At 45.3% G+C, this 20,716-nt stretch overlaps 1 protein-coding gene across 1 annotated transcript in view; it reads left to right on the forward strand.

The window, feature by feature from the left end:
- Nucleotides 1-20,716, forward strand: part of ART1 (ADP-ribosyltransferase 1) — a 68,907-nt gene that overhangs the window by 6,018 nt on the left and 42,173 nt on the right. The gene's annotated exons all lie outside the window — the stretch shown is intronic.

Below are 20,716 nucleotides of genomic sequence, written 5' to 3' on the forward strand. Positions count from 1 at the left end.
CGGCCCTCCAAAGAAATGCCACCCCACACCATTACTGACCCACTGCCAAACCGGTCATGTCAAGGATGTTGCAGGCAGCAGATCGCTCTCCACGGCGTCTCCAGACTCTGTCACGTCTGTCACATGTGCTCAGCGTGAACCTGCTTTCATCTGTGAAGAGCACAGGGTGCCAGTGGTGAATTTGCCAATCCTGGTGTTCTGTGGCAAATGCCAAGCGTCCTGCACGGTGTTGGGCTGTGAGCACAACCCCCATCTGTGGACGTCGGGCACTCAGACCTTCCTCATGAAGTCGGTTTCAAACCATTTGTGCCGACACATGCACATTTGTGGCCTGCTGGAGGGCATTTTGCAGGGCTCTGGCAGTGCTCATCCTGTTCCTCCTTGCACAAAGGCTGAGGTAGCGGTCCTGCTGCTGGGTTGTTGCCCTCCTACGGCCCCCTCCATGTATCCTGGTGTACTGGCCTGTCTCCTGGTAGCGCCTCCAGCCTCTGGACACTACGCTGACAGACACAGCAAACCTTCTTTCCACAGCTCGCATTGATGTGCCATCCTGGATGAGCTGCACTACCTGAGCCTCTTATGTGGGTTGTAGAGTCCGTCTCATGCTACCACAAGTGTGAAAGCACAACTAACATTCAAAAGTGACCAAAACATCAGCCAGAAAGCATTGGTACTGAGATGTGCTCTGTGGTCCCCACCTGCAGAACCGCTCCTTTATTGAGGGGGTCTTGATAATTGCCAATAATTCCCATCTGTTGTCTATTCCATTTACACAACAGCATGTGAAATTGATTGTCAAACAGTGTTGTGTCCTAAGTGGACAGTTTGGTTTCACAGAGGTTTGATTTACTTGGAGTTATATTCTGTTGCTTTAGTGTTCCCTTTATTTCTTTGATCAGTGTATATTTATATGTATATGTATATAAAGATAGATAGAAGAAAAGCCCATTTGGGGACTGCAGGGGTCGGTGTTGAGACCTTTTCTCTTCAACATATTCATTAATGATCTGGTAGGTTTACACAGTAAAATATCGATATTTGCAGATGATACAAAACTATGTAAAGCAGTTAATACAAGAGAAGATAGTATTCTGCTACAGATGGATCTGGATAAGTTGGAAACTTGGGCTGAAAGGTGGCAGATGAGGTTTAACAATGATAAATGTAAGGTTATACACATGGGAAGAAGGAATCAATATCACCATTACACACTGAACGGGAAACCACTGGGTAAATCTGACAGGGAGAAGGACTTGGGGATCCAAGTTAAAGGGAACCTGTCACCTGAATTTGGCGGGACCGGTTTTCGGTCATATGGGCGGAGTTTTCAGGTGTTTGATTCACCCTTTCCTTACCCGCTGGCTGCATGCTGGCCGCAATGTTGGATTGAAGTTCATTCTCTGTCCTTCGTAGTACACGCCTGCGCAAGGCAATCTTAGGCAAGGATTCTTTACCGTTAGGGCAGTGAGAATCTGGAATTGCTTGCCTGAGGAGGTGGTGATGGCGAACTCAGTCGAGGGGTTCAAGAGAGGCCTGGATGTCTTCCTGGAGCAGAACAATATTGTATCATACAATTATTAGGTTCTGTAGAAGGACGTAGATCTGGGGGTTTATTCTGACGCATTATAGGCTGATCTGGATGGACACATGGCTTTTTTCGGCCTTGCTAACTACAATATGTTACTATGATTACAGTTAGGTCCATATATATTTGGACAGAGACAACATTTTTCTAATTTTGGTTGTAGACATTACCACAATGAATTTTAAACAAAACAATTCAGATGCAGTTGAAGTTCAGACTTTCAGCTTTCGTTTGAGGGTAGCCACATTAAAATTGGATGAAGGGTTTAGGAGTTTCAGCTCCTTAACATGTGCCACCCTGTTTTTAAAGGGACCAAAAGTAATTGGACAGATTCAATAATTGTAAATAAAATGTTCATTTTTAGTACTTGGTTGAAAACCCTTTGTTGGCAATGACTGCCTGAAGTCTTGAACTCATGGACATCACCAGACGCTGTTTCCTCCTTTTTGATGCTCTGCCAGGCCTTCACTGCGGTGGTTTTCGGTTGCTGTTTGTTCGTGGAGCGGCAGATGAAAACTCCCATCCACAGCTCCTGCTGTCACTGTACTTAGCGGCTATAGGTGTCAGATGATGGGAGCAGTTGTCACATCAGCTGACACCAGTGATCAGAGGTGAAGTTTATACCTGTGATGCATATGACAGCATGTCAAACACTAATGTCGGACCCCCCATTCAAGTGAATGGGGGGGTCCACTGCTGGATGACAGGCTGCATGGACGCACGTCACATGTGGCTGTCCTTCATTTTTCTGCAGCAAATACGCTGCAAGAAAAGTCAACCTAGCATATTTACAGGGTTTTTTCACCACTCATTCAAGTCAATGGGTGAAAACGCTCAAAAAACGCTGAAAGAAGTGACATGCCCCATGTAAAAAAACTGCTGCAAAGCACAAAATACTGACCACACAAAAACCAATGTGTGTGCATGAGATTTCTGAAATGTTATAGGCTTTGCTGGTACTGTAAAAAGCAGCTGAAAATTAGCATTAAAAAGCAGCAAAAACGCCCTGTGTGAACTTACCCTTAAAAAGAAAAGTCTTGCGTGTGGAAAAGAAGGGCCCAATTCTGACTTTACTAGCAGAGGGACACAGTCAGCGTCATGTTGCCTCCATCCTTAAAATTTCTAAGGCGGCAGTCAATTACAACAAGGTCAAGCAGCAGACATTGAGGACAACAAAGCTACAGACTGGCAGAGTGCGAAAACGACTCACCGCTGACCGGGATGGCCGTCATCTGATTTGAGTGTCACTCAGCAACCGCAGAATGACATCAATCGACCTACAAAAGGACTGGCAAATGGCAGCTGGGGTGAAGTGCACGGCAAGAACAGTTCATAACAGGCTCCTAGTGGCAGGACTCAAGACATGTATAGCTAGAAAAAAAGCCTTTCATCAATGAGAAGTAAAGGAGAGCCAGGCTGAGGTTTGCCAAAGACCATAAGGATTGGACCATAGAGGACTGGAGTAAGGTAATCCTCTCTGATGAGTCTAATTTTCAGCTTTGCCCAACACCTGGCCGTCTAATGGTTAGACGGAGACCTGGAGAGGCGTAAAAGCCACAGTGTCTTGCACCCACAGTGAAATTTAGTGAAGGATCGGTGATGATCTGGAATTGGAATTAGGCAGGATGTTCTTTGTGAAGGACGTATGAATCAAACCTATGTGGTGTAGTGAAAGGTGTAGTGCTGGACGGAAGATATATTTCTCCCAGCAGCATAAGATTTGACCTGGGTTTCCCCTAAGGTTAAGTAAATAACAAGTGACTGGCACACTCCGGACGTGTTGTGATGCAAAATAGGGGGTTTATTATACATACAGTAAACACAAACGTTTCGGTCGTAACTGGACCTTCATCAGTGTGCTAGATTACTAGTATGTTGGAGGAGCCCCACAAGTTAGAACTAAGATGCATCGGAAGCCTGAAGCTATATAGAATTCAGGTCGTAGAAGCAGTACATAGACGCAGGGGAGTATGTCCCAGGTGGTGCTATCAGAGGAAAGCCTGAAGCTATATAGATCCCAGGTTGTAGAAGCAATTTGCTGATGCAGGGTAGTGTGTCACAGGTGACACTATCCAGTAAATATGAAGCCACGCGGTGTCACCGCTGTTAAGGGCTAAGAGGGAAGTGCACGCTATCAGCCTGATGAATGGAGGGAGCACGCAGTGTCCACTGCAAGTGCAGGCTCAGTGGACACTGCGTGCTCCCTCCATTCATCAGGCTGATAGCGTGCACTTCCCTCTTAGCCCTTAACAGCGGTGACACCGCGTGGCTTCATATTTACTGGATAGTGTCACCTGTGACACACTACCCTGCATCAGCAAATTGCTTCTACAACCTGGGATCTATATAGCTTCAGGCTTTCCTCTGATAGCACCACCTGGGACATACTCCCCTGCGTCTATGTACTGCTTCTACGACCTGAATTCTATATAGCTTCAGGCTTCCGATGCATCTTAGTTCTAACTTGTGGGGCTCCTCCAACATACTAGTAATCTAGCACACTGATGAAGGTCCAGTTACGACCGAAACGTTTGTGTTTACTGTATGTATAATAAACCCCCTATTTTGCATCACAACACGTCCGGAGTGTGCCAGTCACTTGTTATTTACACATTGAGGCTTGGGAACCTATGACCGTGCACCTCCTCCCTTCGGCTGTGCTGAACATTTTCTATATTCCCCTAAGGTTAAGGACCTGCAGTGATGTCACGATCACGTGATCAGCCCATGTGATAGGTACCTCACCGGTGGGTGTGGTTATGGTCTATGCAAGGTGTGAGGAGCTAGGCTGGAGTTAGCCTGATTTTGTTTTGTCAGATTACACATGCTGCAAAGGTTTGCAACAAGACTCATAGCAACCCTGGGAATGGCACGTGGCGGACGCCACTGACCAGTCAGACCCTTAGTTAAGCCCGTCCCATGGGGTGAGTCTCAGACCAGTGGCTCTCCAAGCTGGTGTATATTTGTGTTTTTTTCTCTTACTTTCTGCCACCGACTGTTTAAAGTGTTAATAAACCACTGACGTTTGGACTCTTAGACTGTGTGTTGCCTCATTACTGCGGTCCTGCCACTGCCTACCAGAGCAAATCCCTACACCGCATACAAGGTTATCCTGGAAAAACAGTGGATTCCTTCTGCTCAGGCAATGTTCCCTGTTGTGAATTCTGCTTTTGGGCTCCCTCCGGTGGTTGTAGGTGGTAATGCAGTTGTCTCTGGGCTGCAGTCCTGGACAGGTGTATCTACTGATTGCAGTTCTGACTGGAGTATTTAGGTTTGCAGGACTCATTAGTCCTTGCCAGTTGTCAATGTTTCTTGGGAAGTATTTGATCTCTGTCTGGCTTCTCCTGCTTAGCTGCCAATTCAGCAAAGATAAGTGTCTGTTTCTTTTTCTATGGCACACAAGCTGTGTGCTTGTTTTTGATTGTATTCCTGCTCTGAGTGTAGGATTCTCTGGTTTTGCAGATATATGTTCCACATCTTTAGTTAGATGGAGGAATTTTTGTATAATCTGCTCTGGATATTTTTGGAAGGGTTTTAATACTGACCGCACAGAACTCTGTCCTATCCTTTCCTATTTTAGCTAGAGTGGCCTCTTGTGCTAAATCCTGTTTTCTGACTGTGTGTGTCTTTCCTCTCCTACTCACAGCCAATATTTGTGGGGGGCTGCCTATCCTTTGGGGTTCTGCTCTGAGGCAAGATAGTATTCCTATTTCCATCTTTAGGGGTATTTAGTCCTCCGGCTGTGACGAGGTGTCTAGGGCTTGTTAGGTACACCCCACGGCTACTTCTAGTTGCGGTGTTAAGATCAGGATTTGCGGTCAGTATAGTTACCACCTACTTCAGTGAAAGTTTTCATGCTGCTCCAAGGTCACCGGATCATAACAGTACAACTGGCCCATAATAAGTTAAATGCATCTCAGAAGAAGGGAAGAAAGGTGTTGAGCCATTTTTTTTTCTTCAGTCTGCTTTATCTTCTCTTCCCTCTTTATCTCTGGGTGGCTGAGGAGCCTTGTGCAAGCATGGATGTTCAGGAATTAGTTTCTCGTGTAGACCTGCTTGCTGCTAGGGTACAGGGTATTTCTGATTATATTGTTCAAACTCCTGTTTTAGAGCCGAAGATTCCTACTCCTGATTTGTTTTTTGGAGACAGGTCCAAATGTTTGAGTTTTAAAAACAACTGTAAACTGTTTTTTGCTCTGAGACCTCGATCCTCCGGTGATTCCATTCAGCAGGTTAAAATCGTCACCTCCCTGCTGCGTGGCGACCCGCAGGATTGGGCGTTTTCCCTGGAATCTGGGAATCCGGCTTTGCCTAATGTAGACTCCTTTTTTCAGGCTTTAGGATTATTATATGATGAACCTAATTCTGTGGATCAAGCTGAGAAGACCTTGTTGGCCCTGTCTCAGGGTCAAGAGGCGGCAGAATTGTATTGTCAGAAATTCAGAAAATGGTCTGTGTTGACTAAATGGAATAACGATGCTTTGGCGGCAATTTTCAGAAAGGGTCTTTCTGAATCCGTTAAAGATGTTATGGTGGGGTTTCCCACGCCTTCCGGTCTGAGTGATTCTATGTCTCTGGCCATTCAGATTGACCGGCGCTTACGGGAGCGCAGAACTGTGCACGCTGTGGCGTTGTTCTCAGAGCAGACTCCTGAGCCAATGCAGTGTGATAGGATTCTGTCTAGAACGGAACGACAAGGTTTCAGACGTCAGAATAGGTTGTGTTATTATTGTGGCGACGCTTCTCATGTCATTTCAGTCTGCCCTAAGTGGACAAAGAGGATCGCCAGTTCATTTACCATCAGTACTGTACAACCTAAATTTCTGTTATCTGTGTCCTTGATCTGCTCATTGTCATCATTTTCTGTCATGGCGTTTGTGGATTCAGGCGTCGCCTTGAACTTAATGGACTTTGAGTTTGCCAGGCGTTGTGGTTTTCCCATGCAGCCTTTGCAGAACCTTATTCCTTTAAGGGGCATTGATGCTACACCCTTGGCTAAAAATAAGCCCCAGTTTTGGACACAGGTGACCATGCGCATGGCGCCAGCCCATCAGGAAGATTGTCGATTTCTGGTGTTCCATAATTTGCATGATGCTATCGTGCTGGGTTTTCCGTGGTTGCAGGTACATAATCCTGTTTTGGATTGGAAGTCCATGTCTGTGACTAGTTGGGGTTGTCAGGGGATTCATAATGATGTTCCTTTGATGTCAATCTCCTCTTCTTCCTCTTCTGAAATTCCAGAGTTTTTGTCTGATTTTCAGGATGTATTCGATGAGCCCAAGTCCAGTTTCCTTCCATCGCATAGGGACTGCGATTGTGCTATTGACTTGATTCCAGGCTGTAAGTTTCCTAAGGGTCGACTTTTTAATCTATCTGTGCCTGAACATACCGCCATGCGGAGCTATATTAAGGAGTCTTTGGAGAAAGGGCATATTCGGCCATCTTCTTCACCGTTGGGAGTGGGGTTCTTTTTTGTTCCTAAAAAAGATGGTTCCTTGAGACCCTGTATTGATTATCGCCTCTTGAATAAAATCACGGTCAAGTTTCAATACCCTTTACCTTTGCTTACCGATTTGTTTGCTAGGATTAAGGGAGCTAGTTGGTTTACTAAGATTGACCTTCGGGGGGCATATAATCTTGTTTGTATTAAGCAGGGTGATGAATGGAAAACTGCGTTTAACACTCCCGAAGGCCATTTTGAATACCTTGTGATGCCATTCGGACTCTCTAATGCTCCATCTGTTTTTCAGTCCTTCATGCATGATATTTTCCGGACTTATATTGATAAGTACTTGATTGTATATTTGTACGATATTTTGATTTTTTCCGATGATTGGGAGTCTCATGTGCAACAGGTCAGGATGGTATTTCAGATCCTTCGTGACAATGCCCTGTTTGTGAAAGAGTCTAAGTGTCTCTTTGGAGTGCAGAAGGTTTCTTTTTTGGGCTTCATTTTTTCTCCCTCGTCTATAGAGATGGATCCGGTTAAGGTTCAGGCCATTCATGATTGGATTCAGCCCACTGTTATGGCTGGCAATCAGGCAACACAGCGTGCAGTAATCAGCGCACATACAGAGATCTGGCAATAACCCAAAACAATAGGACGAGCTCTGAGACGTGGAATCTCTGTAGACTGCAGTACCTGATCTATCCTCACACAACTGGAAGCAGCAGTGGATTGCGCCTATCCACTACCTATGCAACTCGGCACTGCCTGAGGAGCTGACTAGCCTGAAGATAGAAATACAAGCCTGACTTACCTCAGAGAAATACCCCAAAGGAATAGGCAGCCCCCACATATAATGACTGTTAGCAAGATGAAAAGACAAACGTAGGAATGAAATAGATTCAGCAAAGTGAGGCCCGATATTCTAGACAGAGCGAGGATAGCAAAGAGAACTATGCAGTCTACAAAAAACCCTAAAACGAAAACCACGCAAAGGGGCAAAAAGACCCACCGTGCCGAACTAACAGCACGGCGGTGCACCCCTTTGCTTCTCAGAGCTTCCAGCAAAAGATAATAACAAGCTGGACAGAAAAAAACAGAAAACAAACTAGAAGCACTTATCTAGCAGAGCAGCAGGCCCAAGGAAAGATGCAGTAGCTCAGATCCAACACTGGAACATTGACAAGGAGCAAGGAAGACAGACTCAGGTGGAGCTAAATAGCAAGGCAGCCAACGAGCTCACCAAAACACCTGAGGGAGGAAGCCCAGAGACTGCAATACCACTTGTGACCACAGAAGTGAACTCAGCCACAGAATTCACAACAGTACCCCCCCCTTGAGGAGGGGTCACCGAACCCTCACCAGAACCCCCAGGCCGACCAGGATGAGCCACATGAAAGGCACGAACAAGATCTGGGGCATGGACATCAGAGGCAAAAACCCAGGAATTATCTTCCTGAGCATAACCCTTCCATTTGACCAGATACTGGAGTTTCCGTCTAGAGACACGAGAATCCAAAATCTTCTCCACAATATACTCCAATTCCCCCTCCACCAAAACAGGGGCAGGAGGCTCCACAGATGGAACCATAGGTGCCACGTATCTCCTCAACAACGACCTATGGAATACATTATGTATGGAAAAGGAGTCTGGGAGGGTCAGACGAAAAGACACCGGATTGAGAATCTCAGAAATCCTATACGGACCAATAAAACGAGGTTTAAATTTAGGAGAGGAAACCTTCATAGGTATATGACGAGAAGATAACCAAACCAGATCCCCAACACGAAGTCGGGGTCCCACACGGCGTCTGCGATTAGCGAAAAGCTGAGCCTTCTCCTGGGACAAGGTCAAATTGTCCACTACCTGAGTCCAGATCTGCTGCAACCTGTCCACCACATTATCCACACCAGGACAGTCCGAAGACTCAACCTGTCCTGAAGAGAAACGAGGATGGAACCCAGAATTGCAGAAAAATGGAGAGACCAAGGTAGCCGAGCTGGCCCGATTATTAAGGGCGAACTCAGCCAACGGCAAAAATGACACCCAATCATCCTGGTCAGCGGAAACAAAACATCTCAGATATGTTTCCAAGGTCTGATTGGTTCGTTCGGTCTGGCCATTAGTCTGAGGATGGAAGGCCGAGGAAAAAGATAGGTCAATGCCCATCCTACCACAAAAGGCTCGCCAGAACCTCGAGACAAACTGGGAACCTCTGTCAGAAACAATATTCTCAGGAATGCCATGTAAACGAACCACATGCTGGAAGAACAAAGGCACCAAATCAGAGGAGGAAAGCAATTTAACCAAGGGCACCAGATGGACCATTTTAGAAAAGCGATCACAGACCACCCAAATGACAGACATCTTTTGAGAAACGGGAAGGTCAGAAATGAAATCCATCGAAATATGTGTCCAAGGCCTCTTCGGGACCGGCAAGGGCAAAAGCAACCCACTGGCACGTGAACAGCAGGGCTTAGCCCTAGCACAAATTCCACAGGACTGCACAAAAGCACGCACATCCCGTGACAGAGATGGCCACCAGAAGGATCTAGCAACCAACTCCCTGGTACCAAAGATTCCTGGATGACCGGCCAGCACCGAACAATGAAGTTCAGAGATAACTTTACTAGTCCACCTATCAGGGACGAACAGTTTCTCGGCCGGACAACGATCAGGTTTATTAGCCTGAAATTTCTGCAACACTCTCCGCAAATCAGGGGAGATGGCAGACACAATGACTCCTTCCTTGAGGATACTCGCCGGCTCAGATAACCCCGGAGAGTCGGGCACAAAACTCCTAGACAGAGCATCCGCCTTCACATTTTTAGAGCCCGGAAGGTATGAAATCACAAAATCAAAACGAGCAAAAAACAACGACCAACAGGCCTGTCTAGGATTCAAGCGCTTGGCAGACTCAAGATAAGTAAGGTTCTTATGATCAGTCAAAACCACCACGCGATGCTTAGCACCCTCAAGCCAATGACGCCACTCCTCGAATGCCCACTTCATGGCCAGCAACTCTCGGTTGCCCACATCATAATTACGCTCAGCAGCAGAAAATTTCCTGGAAAAGAAAGCACATGGTTTGAACACTGAGCAACCAGAACCTCTCTGTGACAAAACCGCCCCTGCACCAATCTCAGAAGCATCAACCTCGACCTGGAACGGAAGAGAAACATCAGGTTGACACAACACAGGGGCACAGCAAAAACGACGCTTCAACTCCTGAAAAGCTTCCACGGCAGCAGAAGACCAATTAACCAAATCAGCACCCTTCTTGGTCAAATCGGTCAATGGTTTGGCAATGCTAGAAAAATTACAGATGAAGCGACGATAAAAATTAGCAAAGCCCAGGAATTTCTGCAAACTTTTTAGAGATGTCGGCTGAGTCCAATCCTGGATGGCCTGAACCTTAACCGGATCCATCTCGATAGTAGAAGGGGAAAAGATGAACCCCAAAAATGAAACTTTCTGCACACCGAAGAGACACTTTGATCCCTTCACGAACAAGGAATTAGCACGCAGTACCTGGAAAACCATTCTGACTTGCTTCACATGAGACTCCCAATCATCTGAGAAGATCAAAATGTCATCCAAGTAAACAATCAAGAATTTATCCAGATACTCACGGAAAATGTCATGCATAAAAGACTGAAAAACAGATGGAGCATTGGCAAGTCCGAACGGCATCACTAGATACTCAAAATGACCCTCGGGCGTATTAAATGCCGTTTTCCATTCATCTCCCTGCCTGATTCTCACCAGATTATACGCACCACGAAGATCAATCTTAGTAAACCAACTAGCCCCCTTAATCCGAGCAAACAAGTCAGAAATCAATGGCAAGGGATACTGAAACTTAACAGTGATCTTATTAAGAAGGCGGTAATCAATACACGGTCTTAGCGAACCATCCTTCTTGGCTACAAAAAAGAACCCTGCTCCCAATGGTGACGACGATGGGCGAATATGTCCCTTCTCCAGGGACTCCTTCACATAACTGCGCATAGCGGTGTTTTCAGGTACGGACAAATTAAATAAACGACCCTTAGGGAATTTACTACCAGGAATCAAATCGATAGCACAATCACAATTCCTATGCGGAGGTAGGGCATCAGACTTGGACTCTTCAAATACATCCTGAAAGTCCGACAAGAACTCTGGGATGTCAGAAGGAATGGATGACGAAATAGACAAAAATGGAACATCACCATGTACTCCCTGACAACCCCAGCTGGTTACCGACATAGAGTTCCAATCCAATACTGGATTATGGGTTTGTAGCCATGGCAACCCCAACACGACCACATCATGCAAATTATGCAGTACCAAAAAGCGAATAACTTCCTGATGTGCAGGAGCCATGCACATGGTCAGCTGGGCCCAGTACTGAGGCTTATTCTTGGCCAGAGGTGTAGCATCAATTCCTCTCAACGGAATAGGACACCGCAAAGGCTCCAAGAAAAATCCACAACGTTTAGCATAATCCAAATCCATCAGATTCAGGGCAGCGCCTGAATCCACAAACGCCATGACAGAATATGATGACAAAGAGCACATTAAGGTAATGGACAAAAGGAATTTGGACTGTACAGTACCAATAACGGCAGAGCTATCGAACCGCCTAGTGCGTTTAGGACAATTAGAAATAGCATGAGTAGAATCACCACAATAGAAACACAGTCTGTTCAGACGTCTGTGTTCGTGCCGTTCTAGTTTAGTCATAGTCCTGTCGCACTGCATAGGCTCAGGTTTACTCTCAGACAATACCGCCAGATGGTGCACAGATTTACGCTCGCGCAAGCGACGACCGATCTGAATGGCCAAGGACATAGACTCATTCAAACCAGCAGGCATAGGAAAACCCACCATGACATCCTTAAGAGCTTCAGAGAGACCCTTTCTGAACAAAGCCGCTAGTGCAGATTCATTCCACAGAGTGAGTACTGACCATTTTCTAAATTTCTGACAATATACTTCTACATCATCCTGACCCTGGCATAAAGCCAGCAGATTTTTCTCAGCTTGATCCACTGAATTAGGCTCATCGTAAAGCAATCCCAGCGCCTGGAAAAATGCATCAACATTACTCAATGCAGAATCTCCTGGTGCAAGAGAAAACGCCCAGTCCTGTGGGTCGCCGCGCAAAAAAGAAATAATAATCAAAACCTGTTGAATAGGATTACCAGAAGAATGAGGTTTCAAGGCCAAAAATAGCTTACAATTATTTCTGAAGCTCAGGAACTTAGTTCTGTCACCAAAAAACAAATCAGGAATCGGAATTCTTGGTTCTAGCATCGATTTCTGATCAATAGTATCTTGAATCTTTTGTACATTTACAACGAGATTATCCATTGAGGAGCACAGAGCCTGAATATCCATGTCCACAGCTGTGTCCTGAAGCACTCTAATGTCTAGGGGAAAAAAAAGACTGAAGACAGAGCTAAGAAAAAAAAATGATGTCAGGATTTCTTTTTTCCCTCTATTGGAAATCATTGAATGGCTCCTTGTACTGTTATGGCTGGCAATCAGGCAACACAGCGTGCAGTAATCAGCGCACATACAGAGATCTGGCAATAACCCAAAACAATAGGACGAGCTCTGAGACGTGGAATCTCTGTAGACTGCAGTACCTGATCTATCCTCACACAACTGGAAGCAGCAGTGGATTGCGCCTATCCACTACCTATGCAACTCGGCACTGCCTGAGGAGCTGACTAGCCTGAAGATAGAAATACAAGCCTGACTTACCTCAGAGAAATACCCCAAAGGAATAGGCAGCCCCCACATATAATGACTGTTAGCAAGATGAAAAGACAAACGTAGGAATGAAATAGATTCAGCAAAGTGAGGCCCGATATTCTAGACAGAGCGAGGATAGCAAAGAGAACTATGCAGTCTACAAAAAACCCTAAAACGAAAACCACGCAAAGGGGCAAAAAGACCCACCGTGCCGAACTAACAGCACGGCGGTGCACCCCTTTGCTTCTCAGAGCTTCCAGCAAAAGATAATAACAAGCTGGACAGAAAAAACAGAAAACAAACTAGAAGCACTTATCTAGCAGAGCAGCAGGCCCAAGGAAAGATGCAGTAGCTCAGATCCAACACTGGAACATTGACAAGGAGCAAGGAAGACAGACTCAGGTGGAGCTAAATAGCAAGGCAGCCAACGAGCTCACCAAAACACCTGAGGGAGGAAGCCCAGAGACTGCAATACCACTTGTGACCACAGAAGTGAACTCAGCCACAGAATTCACAACAGCCCACATCCGTGAAGAGCCTTCAGAAATTTTTGGGTTTTGCAAATTTTTATCGCCGTTTCATTGCTAATTTTTCCAGCATGGTTAAACCCTTGACCGATATGACAAAGAAAGGCGCTGATGTGGCGAATTGGTCCTCTGTGGCTGTCTCTGCCTTTCAGGAGCTTAAACGTCGATTTACTTCTGCTCCGGTATTGCGCCAACCGGATGTTTCTCTTCCGTTTCAGGTTGAGATTGACGCTTCTGAGATTGGGGCAGGGGCCGTTTTGTCTCAGAGGGATCCTGTTGGTTCCTTAATGAAACCGTGTGCCTTCTTTTCCCGTAAGTTTTCGCCTGCTGAACGCAATTATGATGTCGGCAATCGGGAGTTGTTGGCTATGAAGTGGGCGTTTGAGGAGTGGCGACATTGGCTTGAGGGAGCTAAGCACCGTATTGTGGTCTTGACCGATCATAAGAATTTGATTTACCTCGAGTCTGCCAAATGGCTGAATCCTAGACAGGCTCGATGGTCCTTGTTTTTTTCCCGTTTTGATTTCGTGGTCTCGTACCTTCCGGGTTCTAAGAACATTAAGGCTCATGCCCTCTCTAGGAGTTTTTCGCCTGATTCTCCTGAGGTCTTAGAACCGGTCGGTATTCTGAAAGAAGGGGTGGTCCTTTCTGCCATTTCCCCTGATTTACGATGGGTTCTTCAGGAATTTCAGGCTGACAAACCTGACCGCTGTCCGGTGGGGAAACTGTTTGTTCCTGACAGATGGACAAGTAGAGTGATTTCTGAGGTTCAGTGTTCCGTGTTGGCTGGCCATCCTGGCATTTTTGGTACCAGAGACTTGGTTGGTAGGTCCTTTTGGTGGCCTTCTTTGTCGGGTTATGTGCGTTCTTTTGTGCAGTCCTGTGGGACTTGTGCGCGGGCCAAGCCTTGTTGTTCCCGTGCTAGTGGGTTGCTTTTGCCATTGCCGGTCCCTGAGAGGCCCTGGACGCATATTTCTATGGATTTTATTTCCGATCTTCCGGTTTCCCAGAGGATGTCGGTTATCTGGGTTGTTTGTGACCGGTTCTCTAAGATGGTTCATTTGGTGCCTTTGCCTAAATTGCCTTCCTCTTTGGATTTGGTTCCGTTGTTTTTTCAGCATGTGGCCCGTTTGCATGGTATTCCGGAGAATATTGTGTCCGACAGAGGTTCCCAGTTTGTTTCTAGATTTTGGCGGGTCTTTTGTGCTAGGCTGGGCATTGATTTGTCTTTTTCTTCTGCGTTTCATCCTCAGACAAATGGTCAGACTGAGCGAACTAATCAGACTTTGGAGACTTATTTGAGATGCTTTGTGTCTGCTGATCAGGATGATTGGGTGGCTTTCTTGCTATTGGCCGAGTTTGCCCTTAACAATCGGGCTAGTTCGGCTACTTTGGTTTCGCCTTTCTTTTGTAATTTTGGTTTTCATCCTCGTTTTTCTTCTGGGCAGGTTGAGCCTTCTGACTGTCCTGGTGTGGTTTCTGTGGTTGACAGGTTGCAGCAGATTTGGGCTCATGTGGTGGACAATTTGGTGTTGTCTCAAGAGGAGGCTCAACGTTTTGCTAACCGTTGTCGATGTGTTGGTTCCCGGCTTCGGGTTGGGGATCTGGCCTGGTTGTCTTCCCGTCATGTTCCTATGAAGGTTTCTTCTCCTAAGTTTAAGCCTCGGTTTATTGGTCCTTATAGGATTTCTGAGATTATTAATCCGGTGTCTTTTCGACTGGCGCTTCCGGCCTCTTTTGCTATCCATAATGTCTTCCATAGATCTTTATTGCGGAAATACGTGGAGCCCGTTGTTCCCTCTGTTGATCCTCCGGCCCCTGTGTTGGTTGATGGGGAGTTGGAATATGTTGTTGAGAAGATTTTGGATTCCCGTTTTTCGAGGCGGAAGCTTCAGTACCTTGTCAAATGGAAGGGCTATGGCCAGGAGGATAATTATTGGGTTTTTGCCTCTGATGTCCATGCCGCTGATTTGGTTCGTGCCTTTCATGTGTGGGTTCGGTGACCCCTCCTCAAGGGGGGGGGTTGTTGTGAATTCTGTGGCCAAGCTCCCTCCTGTGGTCGAGAGTGGTACTTCGGCTGGTTCTATGAGCTTCCTTTGGTGGATGAGAGTGGTACTGCGGCTTCTGAGTTTCCTTCCTCAGGTGATGAGGTTAAGTCATTAGGTGCTGCTCTATTTAACTACACCTGGTGCTTTGATCCTGGCCTCCAGTCAATGTTCTAGTATTGGTCTTGCTTCCTCCTGGATCGTTCCTGTGGCCTGTCTATCCTGCATAAGCTAAGTTTTGCTTGTGTTATTTTTGTTTGCTATTTATTTCTGTCCAGCTTGCTATATTGGTTTTTCTCGCTTGCTGGAAGCTCTGAGACGCAGAGGGAGCACCTCCGTACCGTTAGTCGGTGCGGAGGGTCTTTTTGCCCCTCTGCGTGGTTGTTTGTAGGTTTTTGTGTTGACCGCAAAGCTATCTTTCCTATCCTCGGTCTATTCAGTAAGTCGGGCCTCACTTTGCTAAATCTATTTCATCTCTGTGTTTGTATTTTCATCTTTACTCACAGTCATTATATGTGGGGGGCTGCCTTTTCCTTTGGGGAATTTCCCTGAGGCAAGGTAGGCTTATTTTTCTATCTTCAGGGCTAGTTAGTTTCTCAGGCTGTGCCAAGTTGCATAGGGAGCGTTAGGCGCAATCCACGGCTACCTCTAGTGTGGTGTGATAGGATTAGGGATTGGATTAGGGATTGAGTTCCCACGTCTCAGAGCTCGTCCTATGTTTTTGGTAATTGTCAGGTCACTTTGTGTGCTCTGAACTTCAATGTCCATTGTGGTTCTGAATTACCTGTTCATAACAGGGAGTACTGTTGTGAATTCTGCTTTTGGGCTCCCTCCAGTGGTTGTAGGTGGTAATGCAGTTGTCTCTGGGCTGCAGTCCTGGACAGGTGTATCTACTGATTGCAGTTCTGACTGGAGTATTTAGGTTTGCAGGACTCATTAGTCCTTGCCAGTTGTCAATGTTTCTTGGGAAGTATTTGATCTCTGTCTGGCTTCTCCTGCTTAGCTGCCAATTCAGCAAAGGTAAGTGTCTGTTTCTTTTTCTATGGCACACAAGCTGTGTGCTTGTTTTTGATTGTATTCCTGCTCTGAGTTTAGTAGTCTCTGGAGTTGCAGATATACGTTCCACGTCTTTAGTTAGATTGAGGAATTTTTGTATAATCTACTGTGGATATTTTTGGAAGGGTTTTAATACTGACCGCACAGAACTCTGTCCTTATCCTTTCCTATTTTAGCTAGAGCGGCCTCTTGTGCTAAATCCTGTTTTCTGACTGTGTGTGTCTTTCCTCTCCTACTCACAGCCAATATTTGTGGGGGGCTGTCTATCCTTTGGGGTTCTGCTCTGAGGCAAGATAGTATTCCTATTTCCATCTTTAGGGGTATCTAGTCCTCCGGCTGTGACGAGGTGTCTAGGGCTTGTTAGGCACACCCCACGGCTACTTCTAGTTGCGGTGTTAAGATCAGGATTTGCGGTCAGTATAGTTACCACCTATTCAAGTGAAAGTTTTCATGCTGCTCCAAGGTCACCGGATCATAACAGTTCCCCCCTCTCTGAGGACTGGTTTTTCCAGGACAATGCGCCATGCCACACAGCTAGGTCAATCAGGATGTTGATGAAGGACCAGCACATCAATCCCTGTCATGGCCGGTCCAATCTCCAGACCTGACCCCAACTGAAAACCTCTGGAATGTAATCAGGAGGATGATGGATGGTCACAAGCCATCAAACAAAGAAGAACTGCTGACATTATTGTACCAGGAGTGGCATAAGGTCACCCAGAAGCCGTGTGAGAGACTGGTGGAAAGCTGCCAAGACACATGAAAGCTGGGATTAACAATCATGGTTATTCCACACAATATTGATTTCTGAACTCTTCCTGAGGTAAAACATTAGTATTGTTGTTTCTAAATGATTCTGCACTTGGTTTTTTGCATTATTTGAAGTTTAAAGCACTAGTTTTTTTTGGTTATTTTGACCATTTTTCATTTTCAGAAAATAAATACAAAATGTATTGCTCGTAACTTCGGAGACATGTTGTCAGTAGTTTATAGAATAAAAGAACAATTTACATTTTACTCAAAAATATACCTATAAAGAGAACAATCAGACAAACTGATAATTTTTCAGTGGTCTCTTAATTTTTGCCAGAGCTGTAGATGTCAGTGACAAATACAATTAGTACAGTGTATGTGCAGTTTACTGTACATGTATTTAATTAATAAAATATTATTTTTCAGAAAAAAATGGCATGGTCTCCTGTGCAATTTTCATAACCAGCAGAGGGAAAGCAGATGACTGTGGGCAGATGTTTATAGCCTGGGAAGGGGGTAATACCCATGGAGCTTCCCAAGATATTAATATCAGCTCACAGCTGTATACTTAGCCTTTACTATCTATTTAAATGGGGGACCCCCAAAAAATGACATGGGTTCCCCTTATAATTAATAACCAGCAAAGGCTGTGCAGACAGCTGCGGGCTGATATCAATAGCCTAGGAAGGGGCCATGGATACTGTCCCCCCAACTAAAAACATCAGCTCTCCGCCGCCCCAGAAAAAGCACATCTCTAAGATGCGCTAATTCTGGCACTTAGCCTCGCTCTTCCCACTTGCCCTGTAGTGGCGGCAAGTGGGATATTAGTTGGGGGGTTGATATCACCATCAGGTGACATCAAGCCCTAAGGTCAGTAATGGAAAGGTGTCAATAAGACACCCCGATTACTAACCCCATAGTCACATTGTAAGAAAACACACACACCCAGAACAAAGTCCTTTAGTTGAAAGAAAGACACAGACTCCTTTAATATTCTTAATTAAACCATACTTATGACTGTTCCTAATTCCACCGATGCCATGGATCTCCTGTAATGAAAGTAAAATAAAAAAGCAACAATATACCATACCTGTCGGTCGATGTGTCCCACGCTGTAATCCATGTCTGGGGAGAATTAGTTTTCAACCTTGACGGTGCCAAGATGCGACTGTCCCGGCTGAAAACCACTGGTGAATGAGCTGCTGGGAGCGCAGCTTCAGTGACCGGCGGTGATGTCATCAAGGCTGGGCTGAACTGCGGTGACCTCAGGACTGTGGGAAAATGCCCGTGATGAGGTCACCGCAGTTCAAGTTCAGTATCTTCACAGCAGATCACCGTGAAAAAGTTGTTGTTTTTTTGTTCCTTTCTGTTCCAGAGATATGCTCATCTCTGTATTGTACATACATCTAGTCTTGTTAGCCAAAGAGGTGTGGTCCTCAAGAAGATACCCACAGAGAAGAGTTCAGGACCACGCCCACTTGGAACTAAGACTAGGTTTCCACACAGGGAAGAGGAGGCCATATCTCAAGAACGGTGAGAAGCAGGAACAAAGGAAATACAGCTCCGAATTCGGGAGAACGGCGACATTTACACCAGGGAACAAATACACATTTCTGACGAGTGACCGATCCTCTTTAAAGTGCAGCATATTTAATTTTACTCCGTTAACTAGTTACAATGATAGAATCAATAACTATTCATCCCTCCGAGCCGGACATCCACATTCTGGTGACAGGTCTCTAGGGAACCGCAGCAGGATTTCATCTAGAATCTTCGGTAATGTTTACAAAGAGATTTTTTGAGCTGATCTGCTCCAAAATCCTCCTCAAAACACAATGCAGATTTCTTGTAAAGCTCGATTTGTTAATTTCTATGGAAAATCCACTTTCCTTTTCATATACTGTAGGCTCTGATCACTTTTTTTTTTCCAAAGAGTTTGAAGCAAATCTGCACCAAAATCCACATCAAAGAGTTTTTAATCCAGTTTGATGTGGATTTTGAAACGGATCAGCTTCAAAATCCTTGAAAAAAAAATTCAGTGTGAACATTCTCATAGAGAGTTCTTTAAGAATCTTTTTGTACCTGAAACAAAAAGACTGGTTTAAAAATAGTGCATATCACATCAAGGATCAGATCTCGATGGAAGCAGATCCTGATGGAAGCAGATCCTGATGGAAACAGATCCTGATGGAAACAGATCCTGATGGAAACAGATCCTGATGGAAGCAGATCCTGATGGAAACAGATCTTGATGGAAACAGATCCTGATGGAAATAGATATTGATGGAAGCAGATCCTGATGGAAGCAGATCCTGATGGAAATAGATATTGATGGAAGCAGATCCTGATGAAGCAGATCCTGATGGAAGCAGATCCTGATGGAAACAGATCTTGATGGAAGCAGATCCTGATGGAAATAGATATTGATGGAATCAGATCCTGATGAAGCAGATCCTGATGAAGCAGATCCTGATGGAAGCAGATCCTGATGGAAACAGATCTTGATGGAAGCAGATCCTGATGGAAATAGATACTGATGGAAGCAGATCCTGATGAAAATAGGTATTGATGGAAGCAGATCCTGATGGAAATAGATCTTGATGGAAGCAGATCCTGATGGAAGCAGATCCTAATGGAAGCAGATCCTGATGGAAGCAGATCCTGATGGAAACAGATCTTGATGGAAGCAGATCCTGATGGAAGCAGATCCTGATGGAAACAGATCTTGATGGAAGCAGATCCTGATGGAAGCAGATCCTGATGGAAATAGATCCTGATGGAAATAGATCTTGATGGAAACAGATCTTGATGGAAGCAGATCCTGATGGAAATAGATCTTGATGGAAACAGATCCTGATGGAAGCAGATCCTGATGGAAGCAGATCCTGATGGAAATAGATCTTGATGGAAACAGATCTTGATGGAAGCAGAGCCTGATGGAAATAGATCCTGATGGAAGCAGATCCTGATGGAAATAGATCTTGATGGAAGCAGATCCTGATGGAAATAGATCTTGATGGAAATAGATCTTGATGGAAATAGATCCTGATGGAAGCGGATCCTGATGGAAGCAGATCCTGATGGAAATAGATCTTGATGGAAGCAGATCCTGATGGAATCCTCTCCAAACCAGGCACTGTGGGAAAACAAAATGCTACAGGAAAAAAAACTCTTCCAAAATAACTTCAAGAAAAGAAACTGTTCCAAAATTCCTCTGAAAAAGATTTATTGAAAAAGTTTACACTTAAAAAACTTGTGGTTTTTAACTGCTTCAAAAACCTCTGTGTCAGTATGGCCGACGGTGTTACGGTCACATTTTTCCCCGTTAACAATCCTGGGGGCATCGGGATCCATTATCTTGACACAATTCCCACCAATCGGTTCAGAAAAGATGCTGATTTCTGGTGACCCTGATTCCGTCTTGTGCACGGTATTGATAAGTTGAGAACTGATGTTGACTTTTCCTGGTTTCCAAAAATCCTCACAGCCAACATTTCAATCCAGGGTTAGGGGGATAATTATCCTCATATAACCAGATAATGTTATACCGCCAGATTC

This window comes from Ranitomeya imitator, chromosome 3, assembly GCF_032444005.1.
Source record: "Ranitomeya imitator isolate aRanImi1 chromosome 3, aRanImi1.pri, whole genome shotgun sequence".
In the NCBI taxonomy this organism is placed as follows: domain Eukaryota; kingdom Metazoa; phylum Chordata; class Amphibia; order Anura; family Dendrobatidae; genus Ranitomeya; species Ranitomeya imitator.